Source organism: Lepidochelys kempii, chromosome 4 (genome assembly GCF_965140285.1).
Source record: "Lepidochelys kempii isolate rLepKem1 chromosome 4, rLepKem1.hap1, whole genome shotgun sequence".
Classification (NCBI taxonomy): Eukaryota; Metazoa; Chordata; order Testudines; family Cheloniidae; genus Lepidochelys; species Lepidochelys kempii.
Window position 1 is genome coordinate 82,593,097 of NC_136383.1, and position 12,106 is coordinate 82,605,202.

Here is a 12,106-nt window from a genome sequence, read left to right on the forward strand (position 1 = left end):
ACTTGTGGCACCTTAGAGACTAACCAATTTATCTGAGCATAAGCTTTCGTGAGCTACAGCTCACTTCATCAGATGTAGCTCACGAAAGTTTAAGCTCAAATAAATTGGTTAGTCTCTAAGGTGCCACCAGTACTCCTGTTCTTTTTGCCAATACAATTATATTCATCTACAGGCTTTCATATTAATTTAAATCATACTGGTAATGTTTACATTACCTTGGATGATGTAACACAACAAAACTGGGAAAACCTATTAGTTACATTCCCTTTGTCAACTGGGAAGTTGTAAAATACAGTTCTTTAAGGAGTAGCTGTTGTAATAATGAGATGTTAGGACACAGATATGTGGAGGGCACTATATTATTAGAAGTGTTTTAAAAATAATGGGCCAAATCCTGGTCCTCCTGAAGTTAATAAAAAATTAACATTGATGGCATCAACATTTCCTTTTTGTTTCACAAATGTTGGGCAATCTCCATCATAAAAGCACATAATAAGTGGTAATATATTCTGCTGCTGCAAGCACAACTTCCACTGAGATCAACAATATATTATACTCTTTATCTTTACATTAGTTCTTGCAGTCTTGTGTACATTAATTGTATTTGGTTTAAGTTCAAACTAACAAGGATGTTTCCAAATTGACATGTTTTCTATCTGAAGTACCTTCAGGAGGTTTCAGTTTCAAACAGAGTCTCATACTTAATCCTTCCTGAAGCTATTTTTTTCCACTAGCTTATTAGGTAAAGACGTTTTGGAATTAACAGTAGCCTTTACTAGCCTCTATTAGATTTGTGATAATATCTTGATCCTTGTGTGCTATAATATTATTGAGGGTGCAGAACTATTTCTTGAACTTCACAGAATCGAGTAATCAACCGTTCCAGTATTGACAACAAAACCACCATCAAGAAAATATTCAGATGGGAACAGAGTCCAAAAAGAGCTATTTTTGAAAAAAAAGAAAGAAAAAGCTGGTGGATAGCAAACAGCCACCTAATCCATTGGCTAGTCTAGTGTTAAACTACAAAGTTTTACTTCATAAGAATTCACATGCAAAACCTCAGATTTTTCTGAAGTCAAATATACAAATTTGCCTTTTATGATTTTCATCAGTGTGTGTCAGGCATAGGGTCTGGTCTTGAAAACACTGAAGTTAATAGTGAAATTAAAATCATGTATGTCTGCAGGATTGGAGCTATAGAAGCATTTTGTAATCAAATCTACCGCTAGAGTTTGTTTTCAATGTTGTTGTAGCTGTGTTGGATCCAGGATATTTGAGATACAAGGTGGGTGAGGTAATATCTTTTATTGGCCCAACTTTTGTTGGTGAAAGAGACAAGCTTTTGAGCTACCTGAAGGAGAGCTCTGTGTAGCACAGAAGCCTGTGTCTTTCACCAACAGAAGTTGGGCCAATAAAAGATATTACCTCAATCATCTTGTCTTGTTCATTAGAGTTTGTGCAATATAACATAAATGTAAATGTGTAACAGAAAGCAACATTTCCATTTTAGTCAATGAAAGTTTCAAGATCTAGTCCACAGACATCAAAACAGCATATTTTACAGGGAAATTATACCATTTCACCACTTAAAATGCCTCAGTTATTACAAAAAAGTAATAGTTTAACCTCCAATTGAATTTACAAAATGATAGTTTTTCTGCAAAAATATGTTTCCAGCCCCTAATAATGTTGTTTACAATGAGCCTCCCCATTTTGCCACTCAGGCATTTTCCGATGGGTTCTAAGACTCTTGAGGCCAGATGTGGCACTGATGTATAAGTTAGTGTAAGTTTACTGTCAAAGGTTATATCTCAAGGTCACCCCCTTGGGGCAAAGGCAGGCACCTTGCTTACCTCATCCATCATTCCTTGGGCAATGACAGTTCTGTAGTCTGGTCCCAGGATATGGCCCTCCATCTGTGCCTGGTAGCATGCATGAGTATGGCAGGACAAAAAAGGAGGAACATAGTTCCCAGGCCAACAAGGATCCAGGCACTGTTTCAGGCTCTGTAGGAAGTGCCGACTCCCACCTTTCTGCTTAGTTAAAGGCCAAAAGTTAGCTCTGGGTATTCTGACAAAAAAACAAAGCAGCCCTCCTTTTTTCCTCACAGAGCTTCTGCTGGAGTATCCCCAACCTGACTCTCAGCAAATAATTCAGTGTCGTAGTCTGAGACATTTAGCTCTACTTGTTTCAGAGAGCCACCCCAACTAGGTGCAGTTCCTCCCTTGTAAGGGCCCACCTCCAGGCTTGACAAACTACACAGGTGCTATCCATTCAGACAGATAGGGACTGCTCATGGGGACAGGGGTGGTTATCTGCCCTGTCAGTTACTCTGAAGGCACATATTATACTTTGCTCAGGTCCTACTACCACACCTGTCACCTTGCTTAAGACTACTTACATTCACACATTGGAGGAAGCCAGGCAAAGGGGAAGGAATGAGTATGTTAAAGTCGGATTGGCCTATTTTCACTTGCAAATTCTCACACCCTCTTTTTAGTTGCCCGCCTTGCTATGCTCATCACTTTGAGTCTCTTGCTGTGTGAATTATGCCACAAGTTATTACATTTTCAAGTAGGTAATTGGTTTCTAGAGGTGCTTGTCATCAGGTATGCCTTGTCATCAGGTAGGGCTTGTTTATCACAGAAATTCATATAGTGCCACATAAACAAAAGGTGATTCAGGTTCTGCTGAAGCCTTCTGTCTAAACTTTGTTCCCAGTCCCCTCACAGTTAGCTCTCAGTCTTTATATCTTTCATTATGGCAAAAGCCCCATCTCTCCTCCTGGAGTTAGGCTACAATTTCCCTCTGCTGACCACACTTAGTCTTCAGGCTCAGAAGGTTTTGCAGTCTTCTCCTGCCAGTATTGCTCCCTGCTAATGCAGGAGCCTTCTTACTCTTTTCATTGTTAGCAGACAGCTGCCCTGCAATGAGGGAGGAGGCAGCATTTATGCTAGTCCCCTACTCTCAAATCAACCCCAGTTGGTTGGATGACATGGGACCCTAGCCCCACCCTCTCTGCAAGGTTCTTGGCCCCAGGCCCTTAAAGAAACAGCAATGAGATTTCCTCACAAACACTTCTTACTCATAGAATCACTTCCTCTTTCTCAAAATTTTTCATGTCCTTGTATCTATAATCAAAACTTTCAACTGTTTAAGAGGTACAGTATGAATAAAATGAAAGCTTATTAATATAAAACTAGTGGTAGCCCAGTGTACCATGTCACACTTCAATGAGACTTCAATCCTGTGTGCCTTGAAAAGCAGAAGAAGTTGGGTGTAGAGTTGACAATTTCACTGGTCATTGCCCTTTAAACCACTAATAGTCTCTCCCATCTGTATGAAAGAATGTTGGACAGAGCGTTTTTTTGTCTGAACTACCACTGTAATAAAAATGTGGTACAGGGCTCCTTATAGAAGAAATAAGAATGTTTCTGATGAAGGATTGATATGAACTTTTAAGCAGTAACAGTTAAAGCTTGTCAGAAATTCTTTGAGAGAATCCAAACGTTCAGTGGACACTTTTTGGTTTTGACAAAGGTCTGACAGAAACTAGGCAGGGTTCCAATCTATCTAGCTTCCTGTCACTTCACCCTCCTGGCTTCTCAGCAGCCCACCTAACAGGCTGATGGGGAGTCATGAGTCTGGAATCCCTGGAAGCCCCTGTTTACCAGCTCCATGGATCTTCAGCTCCTCCACAGATCACCTGGCAAACTTATAGGGACTTGAGAGCCTGGAAGCTCTGGGGGCACCAGATAGACTGTCCCCAAGCCAGGTACATCAGGGCTTCCAGGGTTCATGGTTCCATGGCAGACATCCAGGCAGACTGCTCCAGAGTTGCAGATTCCAAGGCTTTCCCTTTAATGTAAAATGTAAAATTTCAAATTTTTTGAGTTCCATTCCAAATCAGAACAAACAAAAATCCTCTGTGAAACAAAATTACCTTTCTCCACACATCTCTAGCAACAATTCTTGACTGGGCTGAAGAGAGAAAAGGTATCTTCATAGTCTGTGCTTTGTATTTGTCTGCCATCAGTAGTGCTATTCAGACACTAGGTTATTTCCACAACTAGAAACAAGGATCTAGTCCTCAAACTGTTGAGGAAAGGGAAGAATTAAGAAAAATAAGACAAAGTATTCGAAAAACCAGGAGATATAGAATATGGCCATGCATGACAAGGAGACATTGTCATCTTCCCATAGTCCTTTGCAGCTGGACTAGACGGGATTGTTTGTAAACTAAACTGGGGAGATAGAAATATTGGAGATTTACATTTCACATTATCCTGATATTTGAAACCAGGGACTGTGACTTCCTCAATATCAATTTATGAAGATGGATCCTTGCTTCTGAAGATTTTTGGCACTTCTGCAATACACATAATAAATAATATTCACATTAAAAAAATCCAGTTTATTTTTCTCCCTGTTGATTAAGAAATATTCTGCTTATTTTAAAATTTACAGGAGTAATGTGTGAAACTCTGCAGTGATCTCAAAATAGTTTTCAGAGCACTGAGTTTACCTGTTATACTACTTTGAACAAAAGCACTGTGTATTATGTAGGACTTTATCCAAAAAATTTACTCTTCACATAAATAAACTGAACCACTCATCATTTTTTTAAATGCAGCTTGTGATCACATTGTGATCAATTCATATTTACTGAAGAATCCCTCAAGTAAAATATTTTCTAGCATAAAAAAAGTCCTAAACAGGAATTTAAACTTGAGAGTAAAGACAATAACTATGCAGTATGCCAATAGCTCTTAGTGCTCTTAAAAACAAATAAGATTTGGGATGATTGTAAAGGGGGCTCCGGCCTCTGTTTTTTCCAAAAATTACATGCACTCCTAGCTGATGAACACATTTTTGTTTTATTTCAGAACTCCTAGTACAATGAATGAGTGTTCTTATTCTCTAGCCCCACTTACTGGAACTAACTTATAAAACCGATCTAATAGGTACAACAGACTAAAGCAGCCACTCTGAGAAAGCAAGCATGATGTCTCAGAAGAACCCATTCTTTTCATTTGCGTTATAATCAATTATTGAACCTCAGGCACTTTTTATTTTAACAATGGATGACAGTAAATAAAATTATAATAACAACAGAAAGGGTTAAGTAACTAGCAGGTTAAATGACCCAAATCCAACCTTTAAAACATATTAGAAAAGTATATAAATGGTAATTAGAGCCATTTGTTATAAATAGCTAACAAAGCCATGTTAGATATGTTTGAAATGTAAAACTGTATTGTAGAGAATTAGAAGTAAATACTAATTATATTTGCCTGTGTTTGCCTATATCTTGTTAGATGTTAACAATGTGATTTTATTAGCGTGTAGATGGTAAACTGCCTTTCCTGTCTGTTACTATGTTCTATTGATTCAGAGATCAAAAGGGAATATTAACATTTAGATGAAACTTGGGTGTACTAATGTCATTGTCTGTATTTCTCTTTGAAGTTTGTAGTAAACTGTCTATGAACCGCTTAATGGATAATTACGTTATTCTGATGAACGCAACTAATTTCCTGTGAATACATAGGAAATAGGAGGTTTTACTTCAAAGCCACAATGCATATTCCCTATTCTTCACCCAAGGAATACCTGCTGTCAGGAGGCTTTTGATAGCCTGTCAGAGATCTAAAAAAGAACTCTAGGGCCCAGATCCTGTCTTCTTAGATCTGCTTATGAATGGTCAGGGAAAGTTTGAGTTACAAGACTAAGGCCTCCAGCGCTGGTTTGGATCACCCTGCTAATTTTCAAAGAAGACTTTGAACAACTCCATATATGGACTGCCTATTAGACTATAACTTTGAAGTTGATTCCAGAAGGATTTAATACATCAGCATCTTCACCATTTCTACTATGAAACTGACCTAAGAACTTTACTCATATCTGTATGTATAATCCTCACCATATTTGACTTAGCTGTCTGTGTGGGAGCCCAAGGCTGGGCTGCTTTAAGGGATTTGTATTTTTGGCTTCCGGGTAACTAGTAACGTATAGCAGATGCTGTTTTGTTTCCTGGTGTGGTGAATCTAATTATTAGAATAATCACCAGTTTTGGAGATCATCTGCCTCATTTTTTGCAGTTTGCCCTGATTGAGCAATCTCAGTTTGGGGCCCCAGCAACCGCAGTCACACCAAGAATTAGTGAACTAGCGTAAGAATGTGTATCAGCCACCAAATCCAAACCAAACCTATTTTCCTAGGTTTGTTAAAATGCCCCTATCCTCTACAGATAGGTCCATCACCAAATACAGTACAGCAGGTCCCTTGATAGCAGAATATAGTAGATGAGCTTTCCGAGTTTTGTTTGCTCTAAATTTAAGTGGTGAAAAAAGGCTGAATTAAAGAAAGATGAAGGTTCTTTGGAGAATATGATGTCTCAACAAGTCTTGAAAAACATCATCATGGGATACCAGACATGGAGAAAAAGTTTGACATTGACATGACGATCATTATTTCAGCAGCAAAATTTACAGATTTAAGAAGTGATAGATATGTACAGGATCTTGAGAGAAACTCATCTACTTGGAGCCAGTCTCAGAACTTTACTGAAATTTCATTTGTACTAAGTGTAGTTTCCAAAATTGCTATTAGAAGTTTTGCCTCTGTTGTTTAACAGCACTGGCTAAATCTTCTCAATTCTAAAAGATTTATGGGCTTTGAACTAAGAATGGTTCTGACTTACTCAAGCTCATTAATCATTCTGACTATCGGACCCAGATGGTATCTGGATTCTGAGCATAGAGTTCATCTCAGACAGTAGCTGGTCAGAATTCACCCTTAATTATACTGTGCATTTTTCTGCTTGGCGCTCATATCTCCAGCTGAGCCAATGGCAGCATGGATGCTCAGCACCCCTGGAAATCAGATCTTAATTTATGAAATATTTCTTCAACTAACTGAAACCAAAATTCCAACTCTTTGAATTTCCTCTTTCAGCACATTTCCCAGTTAATCCTGTGAAGTTTAAAACTCCTTTTACTGTATATAAACCTTACTTACCTCATATTTCTAAAAGCCCTTTGTGCATTTGTAACTAAGTCATCCTAGGCTTTCCCTTAGTAGTTACAGGGTTCTTTATGCTGGTTTTGACTGAAACTGCAGTTGACGGAAAATGCTAAAGACACGAACACATGGTAATTACAGATTTATCAAATTTCTACAATTACGGGTCTGCACATTTTTCAAATAAATAGTTAAATACTAGGTTTGCTGCCAGGATATGCATTCAGCAGCTCAAAGTAACAAACCAGCAGTTATGCTTGATTATACAGAATAATTACATGGTATGAGCACTGACATTAGAAATACATAACGTAAAATGTGATGATTATTTCCAACATGGGACTAAATTGAATAAAAAAAGCTTTATTGAATTGGAGCTATTCTCAGTTTTGTATGGTCTAGGTTGACCTGATCTTCTCCCCATCTAGCAAGGTTTGAAAGACTAACAGACAATTCATTCCTGTGTTAAAAAATTCTGCCAACAAACCACTCTTTAAAACAACAGATGTTTCTTCCTTTAATGCCAATGGACAGCTTACACAAAGCAGCAGCAGATACTGGCTCAGTTGAAGGCTGGATTATCTAGCAGCTATTTTAATGCTTCTAGATATTAATATTGATTCTTGATGACAATATATAATCCAATCACAGTACAAAATTTGTCAATGGAATTTTTGTCTCTTACAGCATTACAGTGTGGTAATGTATAGTTGAACTGAGTACAAAACAACCTATATTTCAATAGTTTTAAGGTTCTGAAACAAACTGATAAGAGCTAGTGTATTCAGAATTAGGTTGGTGCTTTCTCTTTAATAGAGCTGTTGAAAATAAAGGCACAAATGCATGAGCCTAACAGTTTAATTATGAATCCTTCCTATGTTGGGTTCTGTCTAAACATATTTATTTAAATGTAGAGGGTGGTTATATTTATTAATTTAAATGAAAAATGTAAAAGGTTAATCTAAAAGTGGCAAGCTGTTCCATTCTAATTTATTTAACATGTATACTAATATACCCTCATTTGATATACATGTGATTAAAACTTTCTTTAAACTACACTCAGTATTAACCCAGAAGATAACAGATCCTTCAGCAAGACTGTTTTCCTATAGGAAGTTTACAGATTTAGGGCATGATCCTGAGAATACTTGTGTTACAGGTTAGAGAATTAACTCAGTGCTCAAGTCAGGCCGGAATGCTACAGAATGCTGTTCTAGCACTTATTTGGAAGGAGCTGGAATGGCCTCTTGTGGTACTTGCTGTCAAGGTTCCTCCCCCACTCTGAACTCTAGGTACAGATGTGGGGACCTGCATGAAAAAACCTCCTAAGCTTATCTTTACCAGCTTAGGTCAAAACTTCCCCAAGGTACAAAATATTCCCCCCGTTGTCCTTGGACTGGCCGCTACCACCACCAAACTAATACTGGTTACTGGGGAAGAGCTGTTTGGACGCGTCTTTCCCCCCAAAATACTTCCCAAAACCCTGCACCCCACTTCCTGGACAAGGTTTGGTAAAAAGCCTCACCAATTTGCCTAGGTGACTACAGACCCAGACCCTTGGATCTTAAGAACAATGAACAATCCTCCCAACACTTGCCCCCCCCGCTTTCCTGGGAAATGTTGGATAAAAAGCCTCACCAATTTGCATAGGTGACCACAGACCCAAACCCTTGGATCTGAGAACAATGAAAAAGCATTCAGTTTTTACAAGAAGACTTTTAATAAAAAATAGAAGTAAATAGAAATAAAGAAATCCCCCCTGTAAAACCAGGATGGTAGATATCTTACAGGGTAATTAGATTCAAAAACATAGAGAACCCCTCTAGGCAAAACCTTAAGTTACAAAAAAGATGCACAGACAGAAATAGTTATTCTATTCAGCACAATTCTTTTCTCAGCCATTTAAAGAAATCATAATCTAACACATACCTAGCTAGATTACTTACTAAAAGTTCTAAGACTCCATTCCTGGTCTATCCCCGGCCAAGACGACTACAGACAGACACAGACCCTTTGTTTCTCTCCCTCCTCCCAGCTTTTGAAAGTATCTTGTCTCCTCATTGGTCATTTTGGTCAGGTGCCAGCAAGGTTACCTTTAGCTTCTTAACTCTTTACAGGTGAGAGGAGCTTTCCCCTGGCCAGGAGGGATTTCAAAGGGGTTTACCCTTCCCTTTATATTTATGACACGCCCCCCAAATCTCAGCTAGGGTGAAACACTGGCTGGGATTTCTTCCTGGAGCTCTAGGAAAAACAGAGTTAATAAGACACATGCATCTCTAAATATACTACCAAGTACATAAAGACTAACAATATTTTCCACATCTCAAGGACGATTTTAACCAGTTGATTCTGGGAAACTTTCACGGGAGAGTGCATCAGCCACTTTGTTAGAAGCTCCTGAGATGTGTTGGATGTCGAAATCAAAATCTTGGAGAGCTAAACTCCACCAAAGAAGTTTTTTGTTAGTTTCCTTGATGGTGTGAAGCCACTTCAGTGCAGCATGGTCGGTTTGCAGGTGGAAACGCCGTCCCCAAACATATGGGCGTAGCTTTTCCAGAGCGTAGACAATGGCATAACATTCTTTTTCAGTGACTGACCAGTTGCTTTCCCTCTCAGACAGTTTTTTGCTGAGAAACACTACAGGGTGGAATTCTTGATCAGGTCCTTTCTGCATTAAAACTGCTCCCACACCACGCTCGGATGCATCTGTGGTTACTAGGAACGGTTTGTCAAAGTCTGGGGCCCTTAGTACAGGGTCAGACATGAGTGTCGCTTTAAGCTTGTTAAAGGCCTTCTGACACTTTCCGGTCCACTGAACAGCATTTGGCTGTTTCTTTTTGGTTAGGTCTGTCAGTGGGGCAGCGATTTGGCTGTAGTGCGGTACAAATCGTCTGTAATTACCGGCCAAGCCTAAGAAGGATTGAACCTGTTTCTTTGACTTTGGGACAGGCCACTTTTGGATAGCATCCACTTTGGCCTGTAGGGGGCTGATAGTTCCTTGACCCACCTGGTGTCCAAGGTAAGTCACTCTGTTAAGGCCTATTTGACACTTCTTAGCCTTAACAGTTAGTCCTGCCTCCCTTATGCGCTCAAGGACTTTTTGTAGATGTTCCAGGTGGTCTGCCCAGGAATCCGAAAATATGGCCACATCGTCAAGGTAGGCGACTGCATATTCTCCTAATCCCGCTAGGAGACCATCTACAAGTCTTTGGAAAGTGGCGGGTGCATTTTGCAGCCCGAAAGGGAGTACATTAAATTCATACAGCCCGAGATGTGTGATGAAGGCTGACCTTTCCTTGGCAGATTCATCTAGCGGTACCTGCCAGTACCCCTTGGTTAAGTCCAAGGTAGAGATGAACTGGGCCCGTCCCAGTTTCTCTAATAGTTCATCTGTGCGTGGCATTGGATAGTTGTCTGGGCGAGTTACAGCATTTAGCTTACGGTAGTCCACGCAAAAACGTATTTCCCCATCTGGTTTGGGAAATAGAACCACTGGAGATGCCCATGCACTTTCAGAGGGGCGGATTACACCCATCTGTAACATATCCTGGATCTCCCGTTCTATAGCAGTTTTAGCTTGAGGAGACACCCGGTAAGGTTGGACCCTAATTGGGTGAGCATTACCTGTGTCAATGGAGTGGTATGCCCGTTCAGTCAGTCCTGGGGTGGCTGAGAACGTTGGCGCGTAGCTAGTGCACAGCTCCTCGATCTGCTGTTGCTGCATACACCCAAGGGTCATGGAGAGGTTCACCTCTTCCACACCACCAGCACATTTCCCTTCGTAGTAAACACCTTTGGGCCACTCAGTGTCGTCTCCTCCCTGGGCTGTAAACTGACAAACCTTTAATTCTCTGGAATAAAAGGGCTTTAGAGAATTAATATGGTACACCTTAGGCTTTCGGTTGGAGGTGGGGAATGCTATGAGATAATTAACAGCTCCCAGGCGCTCCTGGACCATGAATGGCCCTTCCCACGATGCTTCCATTTTATGGGCCTGGAGCGCCTTTAAGACCATGACCTGGTCCCCTACTTTGAAGGAACGCTCTCTGGCATGTTTATCATACCAGGCTTTTTGCTCTTTTTGAGCATCCTGTAAGTTTTCTTTAGCAAGGGCTAAAGAGGTTCGGAGGGTGTTTTGTAGGTTGGTTACAAAGTCCAGAATATTAGTTCCTGGAGAAGGTGTAAATCCCTCCCATTGCTGCTTCACCAACTGCAATGGCCCCTTAACGTCACGGCCATATACAAGTTCAAATGGGGAAAACCCTAAACTGGGGTGTGGTACAGCTCTGTAGGCAAAGAGCAACTGCTGCAACACTAGGTCCCAATCATTGGAGTGCTCATTTACGAATTTACGTATCATGGCCCCCAAAGTTCCATTAAACTTCTCCACCATGCCATTTGTTTGATGGTGGTAAGGAGTGGCAACCAAGTGATTTACCCCATGAGCTTCCCAAAGGTTTTTCATAGTTCCTGCCAGGAAATTAGTCCCTGCATCTGTGAGAATGTCGGAGGGCCAACCTACCCTGGCAAAAATGTCTGCTAGTGCCTGGCACACACTTTTAGCCCTGGTGTTGCTTAGAGCTACTGCTTCCGGCCATCGGGTGGCAAAATCCATGAAAGTCAGTATGTACTGCTTTCCTCTGGGTGTCTTTTTTGGAAAAGGACCCAGAATATCCACAGCTACTCGCTGAAATGGAACTTCAATGATGGGGAGTGGCTGGAGAGGGGCTTTGACCTGGTCTTGGGGTTTTCCCACTCTTTGGCACACCTCACAAGACTGGACATAGGTAGAAACATCCTCGCCCATTCCCTCCCAGTGGAATGACCCCCCCAAACGGTCTTTGGTCCTGTTCACCCCAGCATGGCCACTAGGGTGATCATGGGCTAAGCTCAAGAGCTTGGCCCGGTATTTAGTTGGAACTACCAACTGTCTCTGAGGATGCCAGTCTTCCTGGTGTCCCCCAGAAACAGTTTCCTTGTATAAAAGTCCTCTTTCTACAACAAACCTGGATCGATTAGAAGAGCTGAGAGGCGGTGGGTTGCTCCGTGCCGCCGTCCAAGCTCTCTGGAGGCTTTCATC